The sequence below is a fragment of the Simochromis diagramma genome, unplaced genomic scaffold, assembly GCF_900408965.1.
Source record: "Simochromis diagramma unplaced genomic scaffold, fSimDia1.1 OVJJ01000031.1, whole genome shotgun sequence".
Taxonomy (NCBI): domain Eukaryota; kingdom Metazoa; phylum Chordata; class Actinopteri; order Cichliformes; family Cichlidae; genus Simochromis; species Simochromis diagramma.
In genome coordinates this window covers 2,479,655-2,500,028 of record NW_024386983.1, presented here as the reverse complement: position 1 = coordinate 2,500,028, position 20,374 = coordinate 2,479,655, and the positions used below count along the sequence as shown (strand labels likewise).

The 20,374-nt window shown below is 41.6% G+C and overlaps 1 protein-coding gene across 3 annotated transcripts in view; it reads right to left on the bottom strand.

Moving 5' to 3' along the window:
- The window catches only part of slc8a2b (solute carrier family 8 member 2b), a 201,381-nt gene extending 191,073 nt beyond the window's left edge, over positions 1-10,308 (bottom strand). For all 3 annotated transcript variants that reach the window (XM_040039710.1, XM_040039709.1, XM_040039711.1), the window contains exon 1: positions 10,129-10,308. The gene's annotated coding sequence lies outside the window, so the exon portion shown is untranslated. The remainder of the gene's footprint in view (positions 1-10,128) is intronic.
- Between the last annotated feature and the right edge of the window lie 10,066 nt (positions 10,309-20,374).

The window sequence follows — 20,374 nt, the reverse complement described above, 5'->3', positions numbered from 1 at the left end:
TTCTGTGCTTGAGCTTTTCTTCCTCTTACCTTCTTGTTTTGTTCTTGCCTGCTAACCTGGAGCTTAATTTCATCTTGATCTCTTCAGACTTGTTCACCTGCCTTGTAACTAGGGCTGTGCGATATGACCAAAATCTCATATCCCGATATAAAACATCTATCGTCCGATAACGATATAAATCACAAAAAATTTAATATTTTCTGTAAATTCTGTGAATCTGGGGTAGGTGAAGTGTTTCCAGCTGGGCGTCGTGTACCTAGAGTCGAGTGTTTAAACCGATGCATGAAACTACACATTTTTAGACATAAGTTGTAACAGCCGCCGTTTTCTTTGTGGGTATTTATTACACGGCGTGCTGCGGGGAAAAGCCTGTTCTAACGTTTGAGTCTAAGGTTTATTTTTTAGCACCTGACGGCTCTTTTTTTAATTCTCATCCGTCAATAATACTCTTTCACGTGATCCAGTTTATTTTGAAAAGTCTCAACAGGATCTTAAGCTTTATTGTGAAAGGTTTATGTGGAAAATAAACAAGCGGACATGTGATGGTTTTACCGTAGTTGTTGCTAACGACAACCCATAAAAACAGGCACTTGACCGTCCATAGTGTGGTTATATTAAATATAAGAGAAAGAGAGAACTTTAAGAAATGAATATAGCCACTACAGTGACCATCAGAACCATGAAAAAATATTGCCGTAAACAGTTTATTTTGCGACACCACGAAACAAACAGCATATAATGAAACAGACGTTTTTATATCGTCATCCGATATATATCGTTATATCGAACAGCCCTACTTGTAACTGCACTTGATTCAAGCACATTACAAATGGACTTTTTTACCTTTTCATGTCCGTGCTGTGGATTCAGGTCTACTTTCTGAGATGTGACATTTTGGCTTCAGCTTTCTTGTTTGTCTCAATTACCTCTAAAGTTGTTCTTAACATGAGCATGTTAGAAGGTGCACCAGCTCACTCCACTATTAGTTTATTGCACTGATGGGATTTCAGACTTTGGAAGTTTGTTAAACCTCTGGCTCAGAAGTTGGAGAAAGAAGACCAGAGGGAGTAAGAAAGGATAGAGTCACTGAGCGGGCAGCTTTTATCTCTGGTGTGCTGATTGTATGTCTACTCCTGATTGTTCGGCCACTTTTTATCATTTTGAACCCGTTTCTCTCTCCACTCTGAAGCGTCTAATTGATAAATTGAACAATACAAACTGTGTACATGATGCTCTCCCATCCCGTATTGTTAAGGATTGTTTCAGTGTAATTGGACCTTGTTTATTGTCCATATTGAACTTCTCCTTGCTTTCTGGCTATGTACCTTCAGCTCTCAAGCATGCCATAATCCAACCTGTTCTAAAAAAAAGGAACCTTGAGCTTACTGATTTTGCCAATTTTAGGCCAATTTCTAAGCTTCCCTTTCTGGCTAAAATACTTGAGAAGGTGGTTCTGCTCCAACTGCAGACCTACCTTGATGAGAATAATATAAATGATAAATTTCAATCGGCCTTCAAACAACATCACAGCACAGAATCAGCATTGCTTCGTGTTTTCAATGATCTCCTACTAATGGCTGACAACGGACGCCCCTCAGTCTTAGTGCTTTTGGATCTATCATCGGCATTTGATATGGTTGACCATAATATCTTATTAGCGAGACTTGAGCACACTGTGGGCATCAAGGGCGCTGCCCTGGATTGGTTTAAATCCTATCTCTCCAATCGGCTCTCTACGGTACATCTGGCTACATCCTCTTCCTCGGCTGTACCTGTTTGCTGTGGTGTCCCCCAGGGATCTGTGCTGGGCCCTACCCTTTTCTCATTATACTTGCTTCCTTTAAGTGCCATCTTTGAGAAATACCATATTGCTTATCACTATTATGCAGATGATATCCAGCTCTATTTTGAGCTAAACGACGATCTTGCTCTGTCTCTGAATAGCCTCCGAGAATGCATGTCTGAGGCCAAGAAGTGGTTGTTGTCGAATTCTCTTATCCTTAATGAGAAGAAAACCGAGATTATGATTTTTGGTAGTAATGCCCTTCGTGCCAAACTCCGGGATGCCTTTGGTTTTCTTAGTTGCTCTCTCTCTGATACTGTCAGGAATCTGGGTGTCTTATTTGACAGCTCCTTTTCACTTGACAAACAAGTGTCTGCTGTTGTCAGATCTAGTTTTTACCAGCTTCGTCTTATCTCTAAGGCTAGGCGCTATATCCCGCATAAAGATCTCGAAAAGCTCATCCACGCCTTTGTAACGTCGAGGCTAGACTATTGTAATTCACTTTATTGTGGTCTCCACTCTTCCCTTTTACAGAGATTACAGACAGTTCAGAATGCTGCAGCTCGCATTCTAACTAAAACCAGCAAGTTTGCCCACATTACTCCTGTCCTTGCCGATCTGCACTGGTTGCCTGTCAAATATCGTATTCAATTTAAAATTTTGTTGTTTACCTTTAAAATTACTAACAACACTGCACCCAGCTACCTTAAGGACCTTTTAAACCCTTATGCTCCTGCTAGGGCTTTAAGGTCATCGTCACAGTTACTGCTGGCTCAGCCCAGATCTCGACTTAAGACTAGAGGTGATCGATCGTTTGCTCTTGTCGCACCTGTGCTGTGGAACAATCTCCTGATTGGCATCCGGGCTTCTGATTCTATTCATTCTTTTAAATCACAGCTTAAAACATATCTTTTTAAACTTGCCTTCTCCACCTTTTAATTGCTGGTTTGTTTGTTTGTTTGTTTGTTTGGTTGCTGTGACCTATTGACCTCTTGTATTAATTCCCTCCTATCTTTCTATTGGTGTCTTTTATTATGGTGGTACAGCTTTTATCTTGCTTTTACCCATGTGCTGTAGTCATTCTTATTGGTAGCTTTTATCTATGAACATAACTCGTTACTTTTATTTATCCGTTATCAATGTTTGAACCTTTTATTGTTTTATGTAAAGCACTTTGGTATGCCCAAGGCTTTTAAATGTGCTCTATAAATAAAGATTGTTGTTGTTGTTGTTGCCATTAAATTAACACCATAAAACTACTAAGAGGCACAGAGTCCCATAAATTGCTGATGTTCAAATCTACAACAGGCTCAGGGATGATCCAACTTACACCTGCCCACACGAGAGCCCTGTACAGCATCCTCTACACTGCACCAACACCTGATTACAGATGACTGAAAGCAGCAATAGGCACATGAGCCAAGAACAGCGTTTAAGGGGCAAAGAGATTAAACAAATTAAAGAAATGAAAGTAATAAAATAAAATCACAGCATATTGGGAAAAATAGGTAAAGTATAAAAGGCGGCAGGGCAAAAGAGACAGAGGTGAAGAATGCATCATGAAGGAGAGAGGAAATCTCTGAAAGCTGAAGGAAAAAGGTAAAAATTACCACACAGCCATACAAAACAGTAAAAGAACAAAATAATATTATGAGAAATGAATGAAAGTCAAGAAATCAGTCAAGAGAAAAAGAAGAGGAATGACAAGAATGAGAACACACAGGAGAGTGGGTGAGAATGCAAGATTAAAAGACAACGATGAGGAGAAAAATTTGGCAAACGGGACAAAAGTGAAACTTCACGAGAGCCAACAGAGAATGAAAAAAAAAAGATAAATGCATAAGGTGTCACTGAAGGAGATGAGAGGGAAAGAAATGGATGACATAAAGAAGATTTAGCAACCTTTTAAACCCTCAAAGACCCTTAAAAAAAAAAAGGTAAATGCAAGACCTTTGAGCAGGAACGACTGTTTAGATGAAGCAGATGCTGTCAGTGCCACTGCACGATTTCTTTGTTATTTACATGTTGTTTGAAGTGCAATAAAACTGGGCCTAAAGAGCTTGATTTGAACACAGAGATCATGCTGCATCGCTAATAATTTGAATACATCCATACGATAGCCCAACAGTACAGGTGAACACTTTATGATTAAAAAAAAAAAAAATCAGAAGAGAGAAAAAGATTTAAATCATCAAAGCTTAAAAATATTTCATATCATCATAAACTGTTTAATTAAAGCGCCCAGGACAAATATACAGCAGAGTGGTGTCGTGGAACTTTAATGCAGGCAAGCTCAGCTCCAAAGTTCCACATCAGCTCTGCAGATAAGGACAGACGACACGTCTACATGCGGCTGGGCCGTCCTTGTGATCCACCATAGAGCCAAAACACACAGCACCATCACAAAGATCATTGTAATCCTCTGAAGGCTCCACATATGGTGAGCCATCATTAAATACGGGGTTAAGCCAAAGAAAACATCCATGGCACATTGCTCTGTATTCAGCTCTCCTCATACATTAACACTATGTCGATTTATGAAACAAATTACACATTTTAATTGAAATGTGTGAAAACACAGACATTGATGCTAATGGTGGTTAGCATCAGAGAACTTGGAACATTCTGTGTCAAACAGGTTGCGGCTACATCTATGACAGAATGAAACAGCTGCATCCATGCATCTGACACCATAATCCCCATTCATATTAATGCAACTCGGGCTTTAAAAGCAGATAGGAGGAACAGAGTGGAAGGGTGAGGCTGCATATATAAGTGATAAAGTGGAGGAAAGGGTAAACGAGAGGGTGATGGAATTAATTCAAATCAGATTAAAGACAGACAGACAGAGGAATCGAATATCAGCGAAGACGTGCCAAAGTTACGGTGGTGGTTGTGTAACCGAGCAGCACTAAAAGCGAAATTCTCCAAGACACCCAACACGCAGGCTCACAGTGCAGCTCAGCTCAGGCCCGTAATGCATCAGTGATGTAAAAACTGACAAGAATACAACACACAAAGAGTGTGTATGTTCACTGCCTCCACACACACATTTGATAATAAGAGAGTGCAGAGGAACTGAGGAGCTGCCTCTCAGCAGGCAGTCTCTGCAGCAGCACTCACATCCCAAGACAGACACACACACACACACACACACACACACACACACACACTAAAGTGCATCTGCAAAACAACAGTCTTTTCTGTGAGCTGATAAGTTTAGACTTTTGCATTTTTTTTAAACATTTGAGTTAATTTCACGTTGCAAGGCTGCATACAGACAGCATCAGGATATGTTGTTCATCCCAGAGGAAATGCGTATTATGTTGGTGCTATGAAATGAAAAGCTAAAGCTTCATTATGGCATTCATAAAAATCATAGACATGAAGAAAAGATCCAAAAATGAGATATTGCCTCATATTTCACAGCATACTGTGAAAGGACAACACAAGCAAACAATGGTTACATTCTGGTCATAAAGGGATGCACAAGCTCTGCAACAATACACAATACAATTTGGTGTTTAAATGATGTTTAGTTGGGAATCGAAGTGTGAAAGAAAACATCCCGCACACCATCACACAGTCACCAATCTGAAGGGTTGAAACAGGGCATCCTCAAAGCATGCTGTTAGTCAGATTCTGACCCCACCATCCCTTCATCACATCATCCGAGACTGAAGCCCAGGCACTGTGGTCCCCTCTCTCTCACATCAACAAGGCATTTTCTCCTTGAGAACTGACGCTCACTGGATATTTTCTGTTTTTGGATACTCTTCTGTAAAACCTGGAGATGATTATGTTCCTTAAATAATCAGACCAACCACACCAACAACCACGCCATGTTCAAAGACACTAATTTCTTTCCCATTCTGATGCTCAGTTTGAACTGCAGCAGGTCGTCTTGATCATCTCTGACAAAAAATAAAAAATACACCAAACTTCAGTCAGTGCCCGATTAGATATTTGTATTAGCAGGTGTACCTAATGAACTGGCCAGTGTGCATGTCTGCCATTCTCTACGGGTCAGACTTGATATAAGAAAATTAAAAATGTATTCCAAAGTATGAGGAAGTGCTAATTAAGAGCTTATTTCAGAAGGCGCTCTTATTTTGATAAACAAGTCCTCGAGATTGCATTTGCATGATGGAATTGATGAATCCTTTGGTTTATTAAAACATCAGGAGTTGATGAATTCTCTCAAGCTGCACTTTAATTAACTGCACCACAAATGGACCCCGTCATCTCTGGGAGCCGTAGGAGAGAAATATATTTGAGGAACCAGCAACCAGCATGTTACCAAATCAACCAGAACCTCTTCTGGACTCTTGGGGTTTGAAGGAACAGGCATGAACATATTGTTAATAACCGTTGATGGTATTCATAACTTTCAGGTTTTCTGTCCTACCCCTTTTAATGGTAACTTTAAGCAATCGACTAAAATCATTTGTGTGATTACAAGCTGTGAAAAGAGCGAGCGGGGAAAGCACAAAAACAGCCCTGTACATTTCCCATGAGAGCAATCAGACTGAGGAGGAGGATCCGAGAGTCAGGAGGAAGATGGATAATTAGGAGATAGAAAGATAGCGTCGATATAGGAGATAAATGTTCCTGGACTGGTTGGTTCATGGCTCTGTGTGATTTATTCTGTTTAGTGTGTTGATTACAAATCCCTCGAGGGCAATGTTCCGCTTGGAGGAATAAGCAGATTCTGTTTGCAGCCACCACAGAGGCGGTGGTTTTTTTCCGCTCGCTGGAGGAGTTTTCTGGTGCAGAATCAGGTTTTATCTTTGTAATGTTGATATTTGTGTCCATTACAAAGGTCATTGTATAAGACTGGGAGATTATTGAGTCATAAAAGAGCATTTTCACACCCGAGACAGAGAACTAACCAATCAGAGATGCCTGTTGTCTTTAGGTTCATGATGCCCTCGAAAATGAGGTGCTAAGCAGTGATTTCCAGGAAAGAAATTCAAATGCGTCTATAACACTGACATTTGTCAACCCTTGCAGAGATAAGGGAATCATTATGGAAGAATAAAAAAAACAAAAAAAAAAAAAACAATCTGACCTGCTAGTGTTTCTGTCGGAGCGTCATAAGATGTCCCAGATGTGCCATTGTTCTTATTTTATTGTCTGTTATAGCTATCATTCACAACCTCCGTCATTCCAGACCTCAGCCAGTCTCTTCCATTCTCCACATTTGGCCCATATCAGACTGAACCTCGCATTAAGCTCTTGAAATTAAAGCCAAATAATGTTTCAAAAGGAAGATCCTTTCTCTAAATTAAGTGAACAAAAAACCTTTTCAGATACTCAAGTTCAGTTTCTTGTAAAATAAGACCAAGACTCGTAGCAAATTCTCACATTAAAGAACATAAAGTTCTCAAATGTTGGTATTTGCGTCTGAAAATACAATTAGTTAATAATCCATGGTGGAATCGATAAATTGATTATTCATTGCAGCTCTGAAGTGTTTAACATCATATTTCTGACTTTTTATAAGTCACCAGCCAAACAGCCAGTCAGGTTCTTGTTAGACTTTAAAGTTTTTCAGTTTATTTTCATGCCAACTTTACAAAGTGTTACTCATAAACATTTTAATAAAGCTCTTGTTTGTTTTTTTTTATCTTTCCTGTCTGTGCTGTTCATGACTGTGTCCATGGAAACCTTACATTTCTGGTTGTGTGTATAAAACAAAAGCGAAAAACAAATACATCAGTTTATCATGTCAGGTGGGGGCATCAACTGGGAAAGCTTCCCTGATGCGGCTGTCTGCTAAAAACAAATATTTTATTCAACCCTGTGTTTCAGATTATCACTTTAACAGGCGAGCTGGAAAGCACAAAGTTGTGTAACAGCCCCGTGCTCAGCAGACAGCAGTATAGGGCTGTGGTTACGTCTGAGCTTTTCCCAAGTGTGATTTGTAAATGAACAAGAGTGAAGTGGGGCGGTGATGAAAGAAGCACAACACCCCCAGGGTAAATAAAAGGTTAAAAGATGCAGAAAACAGGGGAACAAAAGTCTCTTTGTGTGTAAGCGCCTCTGGATAAGAGAAACTGCCAAACGCCCGATAGTTGTGAGATGTAATTCAAAGAAAAGATGCAAACGATGAGAGAACGGGAGGAAGCACGCTGGAGAGGAGGAAGGGAAGATGGGAAGAAGTGAAAGTAAAGAACAGAGGGGGGAGATAATGGATGGGAGGGAGAAAGATGAAGACAGAGAGGAAGAAGGGGTTATTAATAATCCATTAGCTATTATAAAAACTAAAACAGCACTTGGATATGTTTTTTTTTTTTTTTTAGAAGCAGCTAAATATGTTGGTGGAGTCGCGCAGCGGGCTGTGCAAGCAAATATCCGACTACAGAGGGCAGAAAGGCGAGAAGAACGCAGAAAATCTTCACCCCGGGTTAGGTAAATCATGAAATATGACTTTAATTATAATTAAAAACATCCAATCACGTTTAAATAGCTCATGTATCTGATATGGTCGTATTGCACTTCCATTACGTCCGTTTAGTGTTTCTTATCATGTAGGATCTACAGCACGTTGCTTGCTGCAGCCTTTTTTCCCTCCAGGGAAGGCAGAGGGAGGGAGAAGCGGGGAAATTATACGGCCCCACAGACAGAGAGATGGATTTGAGGGAGGGATCAGCTGAAGCCTGGTGCAGGGGGGAAAAAAGGGAAGCCCCAGGAAAACTGCAGAGACAGAGAGAGAGGAAAAGCCCAGGGAAGCCCCGCTGCAGCTGAACAGGAGGAGGATCCCCGTCTCCACAGCCTGCATGCTGCAGTCCGGCTGCTACAAAGGAGTCCCTCATTAAAACTACAGCCGGGCTTCAAAGTGAATGCAAAACTATCCTACATTCATCATCACTGCTCTCTGTGCCTCCACCTTCCAGAGCAGAAACCACTTGAGCAGAAAAACGAGATGGTGATGAAGACACACACAAAGCCCAGTGTGTGGAAACAACAACACGCACCAGTTTGTTCCAGTGCGATTGTAACCTGTAATTTTAGAAACAACTCCTGGATGAGATTTTCATTTAAGTTCAAAATATTTCATACGTATACACATCCAATATTAACACATTGAACTATATAGGAAAATCTAATTTCTCCTTTTATATTTCCGCATGTTATACATGTTTCCAAAATAAGATTGACGGTTTTAACTCATCTGGGCGCCCGTTACGCAACATCAGTGAACTGCACCTGCATTCCAAGACGCTAAAAAAAAAAAAAAAAAAAAAAAAAGCAGCATTTCAGACCTGGTCGTTCAAAACGCTGAAATATTACAGCGTCTGGAGCACAATGGGGAATGCTTTTGATGAATTACTATCAGGCTACAACCACCCCAACCGCTGCTCGGACAGGGTGGATGGACAGAGAGAGAGCGGAATAAACCGGAACACCGATGCTTCAGTTCCCAAGATAAACTGGACTCGTCGTTCATTAGAGCTCGTAAATTCTGGTTATCTGGTGGAGATGTTCACGCATGACAACAAGCTTATCACGCAACCCTGAAGAGTTTATCTGGAGTCGGGCTGTAGGGATGCAATTCCCCACAGTCTGCTCTGCAGCGTCTTTTATTTTGAAACCTCAACCAGAAGTTGCATTTTTCTTTGCGCTCGTTTGACACCAGTCTCTGCAGCCGAGAGGCGCAATGTCAGAATTACTACACCAGCTTCATGCGGCGTGTGCAATCACACAGCAGCGCCAAACTGCGCACATTCGTGTCGCACATTATTTAATCACGGGAGCGTTTGCTACTAGTTTCCTCTGTAATGAAAGCAGTTTTAGCCAAAATGTCAGTGTCTCATGTGAGTCTTGCGCCCGAGCACAACACGCGCTCCCAGGTTCCCTCCGGGGCCACACTGGGCAGCAGCGCTCGTTAAACTAGGAGACACTTCAGAGGAGCGAGTCAGCATGCTCGTGTTCGTCTCACACACTGAAATCCCTGCGAAGTGCTCAGCATTTCACTCACGTTCCTAAAAACTTAAAGTCAATGCTGAGATGCTTCAGCAGCGAGGAAAGCTTGCAATGATTAATTTATTTTAAATATCTTCACAACGAGAATCAGCTCTCTCAAATCAGGATTATTGACTTAAAACAAAAGACGGAGGTTCCTAACCAATTTACAGGCTTTGACGCACTAACAGCACTTCCACGTAGACGTCCTCTGTCACTGCGAGTCTAGTTTTTGGCACCGCCAGGCAGCTCCACATGGTCGGAATCGGCAGCCAGTGATGCCCACATGGGGCACATGAGCAAGTGCACACGGCAAACGACCGCAGCAAACACACACTGCGCGCAGACAGAGCACAAGTGTGAAGCATTTCTCTTACCTTCTGGTCTAGTGCCGGTCCGCACTCGAATCTTTACGCATACTATGTGAGGTTTGTGCGAAAGCCTGGGAGAGAAAACTGCGCTCGCTTCTGCGCTCCGTCCCTACTGTCGGCTCTCTGCCTTCCTCTCTCACCCCGGCACACTCAAACTGCACAAACAAGCTGGCACTCCCCCTCCCCGCGGTCCCTCACTCTCACTCACGCACACAGAAGGCGCGCGGCGGGGCGGGGTGCCGAGGTGCGCGTTTTCTCCTCGGGGGCGCGGATAGCTGTGGAGAGAGTGCCTGACAGGAGAGAGGGGGATTAAAAGAGATGAAGGACGCGAAGATGAAAAAACAAACAAAAAATTAGAAAAAGAAAAAGAAAAGAAAGAAAGAATTAACAAAAATGATGGAGGAGAAAGGAGGGATTGATTAAGGGAGACACTTGTGAGTTTTGATATTGAGAGTTGGAGGATAAAAGAAAAAGAGTGAAAAGGAAATAAAGGAGATGGAGACTAAATTAACAGGTTCATTTTGGAAATTAAAGAAACGGATTACGCGGGGGAGGGCGAAGTAAGTAATGGAAATGATGAGGGAGGGGTGAGAATGATTGAACTAAAGGAGGAGAAGAAAGGAATGCAAGGAAACAAATCGGAGGATTTCAGTGAAAGGAAAAGAAGAAATACAGAGGAGAAAGAACAGAGAGCAGAAGAGACAAAACAGAGCAAATTGAAAATTGATTAAACAGGAATATAACAGGATGTTCTGCAGCCCACTTGGCTCATATCCTCACAGCCTTCACACTGGTTTCTAATATAAATATACTAATTTTATACATTGTCAGGAATCAGAATGTATTTGCTAAATCTGGATACTATCAGGAGCCCACAGCTTGACGTTTCCTCAGTCGACCTAGAGGGGGGTGACGTGGGGTGTTTTTGGGGAACCTGCAGGGGAGAGATGAGCTGCAGGGGCATTTCTCAAGGTATCGAGCAGGGACAATTACTTAGCCAGTGTGTGATGTTTCAGGCTCCGCTCTGACGGCACAGGCCTGCTGACCAAGCAGGCAGGAAACGCAGTCAATCAGTGAGTCTGTATAACAACATGCTGTACTAAATCCTGCCAGACTGAGTCGATGACAGAGACGCACTGTACAAGCCTGCTTTTCTTCTTGCTTTTCTTTCTTTTAATTGTATAATTTATTATTATCTTCATGGTCATTTCTAATATTACCAATATCTACGTCTTGGTTTACCATTTAAGTTCCCTTTCACACACCTGCAGGCATTCACAAACCTGTGCAGAAGTCTTAATAAACAGAGTGAAATGGCCAGTGCTCAGTTTTCATTATATACGTTGCCCCTGGAACATCTACTTGTCAGCTTGTGTTGATGATACACAGATGTACTTTTCTGTTGAGCCAAACAACCTCAGCCTCCGTGAATGCTTCACGGCTTTTAAGGATTTCATGTCCTTCACCTCTAGCTTGGCAAAACCGACGTTGTGTTTGGCCTCGACAGATTCTCTAAGGAGGTCGGTCATTGCCTCGGCCTGCTCAGCGTTAATATCAAATCTGTTAAGAAACTTGGTGTTATTCTGACCTGAATTTGAAGTTTGAACCTCACACATTCAAAGCTTGTCCAGTCGTGTTTCTTCATCTAAGAAAACCCTTTTTAAAAAAAAAAAAAAAAAAAAAAAAAGCCCAATGATTTGGAGCTTTAATTTCCTCCCACCTAGATTATTGTAAGTCTCCCCCCCCCCCCCACACACATCCCTCAGTCGTCCTCAGCCTGTCGTTAATTCAGCCCACCAGGCTGCTTACACACATCACCTGTATGCTTGTTGTCTTTTATCAGCTTCCAGTGAAATTCAAAATTCATTTTAAAAACATGAAAACCTACATTGCCAGGTTCCTGTGTATATAGCAGGAACAGTCGGCCTCTCCAATCATCTTAACTGTCCTTCTTATTTTAAATGCACAGGCAGCCACACTTTGAGGTTGTACCATCCAAACTAACAGCCCCCGTCAGCTGGTCCAGTGGGTTATTTTGTTTTTTTTAATGACTGCTCACTCATTTTCAGGGTCAGCAACAGTCAACAACCTTTACAGAGACAAGCAGACACTAAAACATGAATGGATCAACTCATGGGAGAACACAGAAAGATAAGACAAGAGGAAGAAACAATTAGAAAAACGCTGTGGGAACTAAACCACCTGAGAAATAACAAAACTAAAAACTGGAGCTTAATATACACCGAGAGTCCACAGCTTCTCATAAAGAGCTCCATGAAAACTAAACAGGATCAGAGCTAAGATTAGAAGTCAACATACTATGATAATAAAATGATGACCCAAAACACAGGATCAAACAAAAGCTTCTTATTAAGAAAATCATGTGGGAAAACAAAAATCAGAGAATATCATAACAAGCTTAGTTTTAGAAGAATAAAGAGCTCAAGAATCGAGAGTTTCACACAATAAAAACAGAAACACAAACTCCAGTATACAAACAAAAAGTGGTGTAAAATTAGGATGAAGAAAAATATCATAAGAGGAAACAAAACTCGCCATCATTACGAGAACGTTGCCATGACATCGTCCCATCTCTGTGCGTGGTTACAAGGTCACCACCATTTCCAGCATCATATTTTATCTATTCGAGTGTCATTGCATGAATAAATCAAAATGACCCGTTTATCTCATACCGGGCCTCGGTGCATCCACTGTCTGAAACAGCTCCGTTAGCTCCTCACCTCTTTAAGTGTCTCGGTCGTTGTGTCCTTGGGCAAGACACTTCACCTGCCGCCTGCTGGCGATTGGCCAGAGGGGCCGATGGCGCGATATGGCAGCCTCGCTTCTGTCAGTCTGGCCCAGGGCAGCTGTGGCTACAACTGTAGCTGCCTCCACCAGTGTGTGAATGTGAATGAATAGTGGTATTGTAAAGCGCTCTGAGGGCCCCGAAAAGCGCTATATAAATGCAATCCATCATTATTATTATTATTTAACTTTCTTCTGATTAGCTGCCCCTCCCACGCTCACTGACATCATACAGTGTTCAGTGCCGTCTTAAGCCTTTGTCCACATTACACAGATTTGTCTACAAGCAGCCACCACAGTATCCTGTATCTCTCTCTCAGAGATTAATGAAAGGCATAATCAGTCCGCTGTAAGCAAATTTAAATCTCTTTTCCACGGCAGGGACTTAACAACCTTTATTTAACTCAGGACTTCTCATTAACTGAATATGCATCTCCATCTTTAAAGCATCCCCAAATTCAGTAACAGCTCCACAGGTTAAAAGGAACATCCTTGAGTTAATTGGGAGAATTTTTAAAATACTTTGTATCCTACCCTTCACCGTTCAGCCAGAGTCAAAAATCTATAACAAAAAGTCAGTGACTTGCTACTAAACTTATGACTCTCAGGTTTTATGTGACAGAAATTAGGCACAACAGTAGTGAACTAATTTTCTGTCCTGGTTCAGGGACCACTGGAGGGAGAAGGGTTAAAAACATTTTGTGACGGTCTCTGTATTTTTACGGCTACATCCATTGTACCTGTTGAGCCACTCAACAGTGTAAGAGATGACAAAGTTATTGATTTTTTTTCATGCTTACATCAACAAGAGATCAAAGTAGAGCTCACACAAGAGAGCCAGTCAGAGGCTCATCATAGCATCTTGTACTGGATATGCGACCTGTTCATTGCTGCTTTAGCTTGTTTCACTGTGGCTGTGAGTTGTGGTTAATGTGTGTGTGTGTTTCAATCAGACCTGCTCTCTCCCGTCATCATTGTGCATCTTATTTTCATAGCTTCCCCCAGAGTGTTGCCACTACAGTTTGATAACAGTAATTTCAGTCATGGCCTGATGGTGCAGTGGTCAGCACTGCTGAACTCGCTGGTTTTGACCTGCTGCTGTCACGTTTTGGCACAAATTGGACTGTAAATTCAGATTCAGCACACCAGGAGCAAGTTTAAAGGATTTACGAACTAAGATTATTTTACAGAGAACAAACAGCAGATTAGTGTGGCAACATTGTCTCTGAGAACTGAACCAGGAAGTCTGCGAGTTATCTGTGTTGTGAAGATAGATCTTGATACTTTACCAGAGAGATTTCAGAACAAAAGCTTTGGACGAATCAGAGGAGAACAGGCAGGTTTTCCGCGTGATGGCTGGTGGTGAGCATAAGTCATGCCAGAGGAGGCCATACAGCGGCAAACAGGCTTCTTCGGCAAGAGAACTCTGAACTAGTGGACAGGAAACGTTCACACAGGGAGAAAACCTAATGATCACCATGGTAGCTAATGATCTAGCAAGGATCTGCTGCACCATCCAGCCCTCGTTAAGTCATCTTACAGGTAGATGAGTTTACGAGTAGCAGGTGTGAGAAGGACGACCCAAGAGCAGCACTCCAGCTGCAGCACTCCACCTGTGGCTCAACAAAAGAGAGAAAAAAAACACCACCCAAACCTGCCCTGACCGCGACGCTGGTTGGGGGGATTTTCTGCAGCTCTCTCTGTTCCTACATGATGCTCCACTCAGCTTGACTCTCCTGTGCAGCGTCACAACTGTGCAATCTTTGTTTGTGCACCATACATAATACTCTGTCAGTAAAAACACTCTCCTTAGATGCACATAATATGCTTAGAGTCATTAAATGTCACTTCCTGATCAGTCTTTCTGATCTATAATGTCTTTACAGCATGAGGGGTGTAAACGTGATACTGGCTCCACTGAAGATAAATTATTATTGCCGATTCAAGATGTCCCACATCTTATTTTCAGCTACAGTCCTGAGACGCTGACCCAGTGTTTGGTGTTTTTCAGTCTCTCCGGTTCTGTTTATTACTAATAATCCTCAGGGTGTTTTTTTATTACTTCATTTTTCAGCCTTTGTGTTTTTAGTTCAGTTTCTATTGTGTTCCACGGTGTTCCTCAGGTCAGGTTATCAAGTCTCCGTCTATGTTTAGTTGTCATGCTATGTCACTTCCTATTTTATTTTGGTAGTGCCTTGTCTTGTGTGCCTGGTGTTAGGTGTTACTTCCCTGTGTCTTATTTACTTCAGCTTTCTCTCCCAGGTGTCTTCACCTTTCTATACACATATTATCTCAGGCTCTCCTTGTCCTTTGTCGAGTTGTTCTTCATGGCTGTGTGTAACCTTGTTCTGTGGCTCTGAGGTTATTCTAGTGATTTCTTGCAACTTATTCCTTGGCTCCACATGACATATGTTTTAGATTCTTTGGTATTTTATTATGTCTTATACCGAAAGCATTAAAACCTTATAGAGAATTGCCAGAGACTTCGATATTTTGCCTTTGATATGAGTAATGTGGGGAATCCAGGATAGTTTGTGATGTATTATCACACCAAGGAATTTTATTTCAGATACTCTAATTCAGTGTTATTAATGTCAGTTTACTGTTAGTAGAATATGTGCGATTCCCAAATATTATGAATTTTGTTTTGCTCAGGTTCAATGTTAATTTATTGTGGTCAAACCAGGTCTTCAGATTATTTAATTCATTTTCTAGTTCTTTCAGAAGTTGTTCCAAGTTACTTCCACAGCACAGTAAGTTTGTATCATCCACAAATAATATTATTTTCAAAGACTTTGAAATCTCATTAATATACAATATGAAAAGCAGCGGCCCCAAAACTGATCCTTGGGGAACCCCACACACAACAGGTTTCAGTTCTGACTTCATGGCATTTATTTGGGTAAATTGTTTACGGTTTTTAAGGTAACTGTTAACCCACGATAAGGCCACCCCTCTGACCCCATATGTACATGGTTTGTTAAGTAAAAGGTTGTGATCAGCTGTATCGAATGCTTTCTTTAAATCTAAAAGAACTCTGACAGCATATTTTTTGTTTTCAACAGCAGTTGTTACTGTATCTATAAACTCCATTAAGGCATGCGTTGTGGTCCTTTTGGGTCTAAATCCATACTGCTGTTCATATAGTACATAGTTTTTTTATGATAAAGTAATTTAATCTATTGCAAAATATTTTTTCCAGTATCTTAGAGAACTGCAGTAGTAGAGAAATGGGCCGGAGAAGATGTTTATCTCCAGCTTTATATATTGGAACAACCTTTGCAATTTTCATCTTATCAGGAAATAAACCACTTTGTAATGACAGATTACAAATGTAGGTAAATGGTTTCACAATACATCCAAAAATATCTTTAATTAAGTGCATATCAATCACAGTCAGTTGATTTCTTGGAGTTAAAGGATGTGACTACATCCATAATTTCCTCTTCATCTACTCCCCTCATAAACATTGAGTTTGCTACATTAATAGTTTTAGTTTTAAGAGGGTGCCCAGTTTTTACAATTTCTTTAGCCAAGCCAGGACCAACATCAAGAAAAACATCATTAAAACCATTTGCAATTTGTTTTATGTCACTAGTTGTTGTATTTTGTATTTGAAAGTTATTTGGATATTCCAATCCTTTAGTTCCTTTATTTACAATATTATTTAGCACTGTCCACATGTTTTTCATATTTTTTTTATTTTCATCTAAAAGTTTACTGTTGTAATTTCTTTTGCTGCTTCTCATGATCCCTATCAATTTATTCTTATACCTCTTATAAGTTTGTTCAGCTTCTATTGTTCTTTTCTTTAAAAATGTCTGGTACAACAGATTCTTTTCCTTGCATGCGTTCAGTATCCCCTTTGTTAGCCATGGTTTTTTTCCTGAGTTTTTAGTTTTCTTTTTTTATTCGCCAGGGGACAGTGTTTATTGTAAAGAGTTAATATTATTGATAAGAAGTTTTCATATCTCTTTGGCTCTCGGAGGAGGCGGATGCGCTTTTTCTCTTCTCCCTTATCTTCCCTGCTTAGCTCTTATGTCCTTGTCTAGTCTCGTGTTTTTTGTATTACTTTTCCCTGGAACACTCTCTCACAGTCTGTTTGATAGGTTTGTAGCTTGAACCTATTCGCTGGAACGTTGAAGACAATATACTCCTTTTATTGTGGTTACATGAATATGCATAGGGTCATTAACATATAACCTCTTACATAGGTATACATGTGAACAAAGAATACTGTGTGTGTGGGGGGGGGGGGGGTCAGAGTGTGACCCCATAAATGACTTCCCTAAACCTGCTGGTCTGGAAGTCCAACAGTTCATCTAAACAAAAGGCACTTAGCCTAAAACAGATATAGATACGTTTATCCTACCATAAAACAATAAAACAAGGTACGACCTCTTCCCATGCTCCCAGGATGTAGGTGTGCATTCCAGTGTGGAATACACACCAAGCCTTTGCAGCCTGCTAAAGATCACACATCCTATCACTACACAATTGATTATACACCTCTAAGCATATATGGTTAAATATTTCTAAGCATAAATGACAATCAACAATACAAAACCTAACACTGTTTCTAAAACCTAAAGTGAATTATGGATTTGATCAACTGGTCTCTGAATGCTATTGACACCCTTTTCTCAATGAGAAGTCTGGGCTCGGGAGAGCCCGAGTGCCATGGAGGGACTTTCCCTGCCGGATACACGATGGACGGGTGGCAGAACTGGAGGATCGTGTGCCTGGCAGGACTGTCGATCGAGGACGCTGAAGATATCTACCTATTTGGAAACATGGTAACAGGGTTCTTGCTGATCAGAGCTGGCTTGGCCCTGGCTTATCGGAGAATTAAGAAAGCGGAACCGGCTGTTCAAACCCCACAAGGCTGCCCGCTGGGATTGAAACGATGGGACGAGGCGCGACTTCTCAGAATGGGCTCACTGAAGGCAGCACGGTTAAGATCTTGGAGGAGCTTACGGCTGCAGTGAATACTCAGAATAACACCTCTGAGCGTACATTGGATTACATCAAGGAAAAGTCCACTCAGAACAACACCTCTGAGCGGAAGTTGGATTACATCTTGGAGCAGTTGACTGCGGTCGTGAGGTCCCAGAATCTGCTCTTTGAGCACAAGAATGACAAGACCACGGAGCGGAAATTTAATAACATCATGGAGAAGCTCGCGGCTCTCCAACGGGAGATTGAGAGTCCAGTGACGGAGTGTTAAAGAACAGCTTTGAAATTCTCATGAGTTGTTGCAAAAGAAAAGAAAAATCACCACCATATTGCGGCTACCCCTTCAGCGCCAGCTGTGGGCTCAAGGCTGGAGCCGAACAACAACTCCCTGATAACGACTGTGTTGAGTCTGTTCCTTCCCATTCCCTACAAGGCCACCTGGGTTGGCTGGAAGACTGTTTACACGCACACACATACATATACTGATACTGATAAGCACTCACTGACGCATCACCCTCCCTACCCCGGATCCAACTCCACCTCCAACGCTTACCTCCCCTCTAATGTGGACATCGGGTCAGTTGGAGGCGCAGTCGAAAGATTGCAGTCCCAGATCAGATGTACACACTGGAACTCTTTCCCATGTTGCTGTCTGTGTTTATTGTGCTATGGTGTGTTGATATCTGTGCATTCCTGTATTATCCTTTTGCGTTACACATTTCGATGTTTTTTTCCTCGCTACCTAGCCTGACCTGTCTCCCCAATGTGATGTTTGTGTATTGTATGTACAGTCGGCAAGGTCTGTCATCTCGGTTGTGGGCAAAAGACCTGCAACTGACAAATAAAGGCTATCTCATCTCATCATCTCATATGCCACGTCAACATCTTGAACATAGATGTTACTCCAGTCTTGGTTGTTGAGCTCTTTCTTAAGGCGGCAAATTGCTTCTTGTGTTTTATGTCTAATTAATTTCTTATTAGGTTCACATCTGTTAATCCTGGCGTAGCTCTGTACTGTTGCAAAAACTGGTAGATGGTCACTTAAGTCATTTATTATTAATCCACTTTCAACATTCCTGTCAACAACATTAGTGAAAATATTATCGATAAGTGTAGCACTATGTGAGGTTATTCTAGTTGGCCAGACAGTCCAGGATTTTTGAATGGTTTGAATTGAGGCTTCTACTATTAAAATGCATGACTGATATTACATTATCCATTATTATATTTTGATTGAACTGCTCATTTGTATAATACTCACATTTTTGATCATGCTTATGGGTATAGAAATTGTTTTCAGGGTCTATATCATTTTCCAAGTCCCATAGTCTGTGATCAGTATACTCAAAGGGTTTTAGTCCCAAGTCCTTATATACAATGTTCATATATGGGTAAGGTTCATTTTCACCTTACTAAGAAAAGTGATTATTTAGCACAGTTTTGTCATGTTATATGATTTATTTCTATAGTTAGTGTCTCGGTTTTTAACATTTCTAGTATTTATCCAGAGTTTGATGTAGACCTTGCAGTTTGCAGTCCATGTTGAATGAATCTTGTTTTGTCTTCTTAGTATTCGTGCTTGTCGTGCTATGTCAGCATTTTTCTTTGTCAGATGCTCATTTATGTAGACATTGGTTCCTCTCAGCTTCTTAGCTTGTCTTAGTAGCTCCTTTTTTGATTTTCTGTTCACAAATCGTATTATTATAGATGGTTTTCCACTATTATTTTTTCGAGGCAGAGGATGGCAAGCTTCAATATCTTTACTATTAATGGTAATTCCCTTGCCACTAAAGAAATTGAGAATTTGTTGCTCCAAAGAGTCGATGTCAGCTTCAGTGGGCTCCCTGCCTTCCTCTGCCACTACATACGTTCTGTGTTTGGTCTCCAATCCACTTACAATAAGTCATTCATGCGGGTGAACTGCTCTAGATCTGCCACTTGGGACTCAAGTAGGGCTATTTTTTGTCCTTTTCTTCATTTAGTTTTTGCAGTTCTTTAATCTGTCCCATCATATCCAAAATCAATTTCTGTTGTTTGGAGATAGTAGAAAGCTCTGGTGGATCCTGGGCCTGGTGCCTGGTGGTGGATCCTGGGCCTAGAGGCTGCTGGAGGATCCTGGGCCTGGTGGATGCCTGGTGGTGGATCCTGGGCCTAGAGGCTGCTGGAGGATCCTGGGCCTGGTGGATGCTGGAGGATCCTGGGCCTGGTGCCTGGTGGTGGATCCTGGGCCTGGTGGATGCTGGAGGATCCTGGGCCTGGTGCCTGGTGGTGGATCCTGGGCCTGGTGCCTGGTGGTGGATCCTGGGCCTAGAGGCTGCTGGAGGATCCTGGGCCTGGTGGATGCTGGAGGATCCTGGGCCTGGTGGCTCCCCAAAGTAATCGTGTGAGATGAGATCCTTTTTTTCCCTGTTAGTTTTCTTGCCACATGTTACCCTGCTGTACTCTTGGGTGCGAGGAGATGGAGTCTTACTGTAGCAGGTCAAGGCTCCTC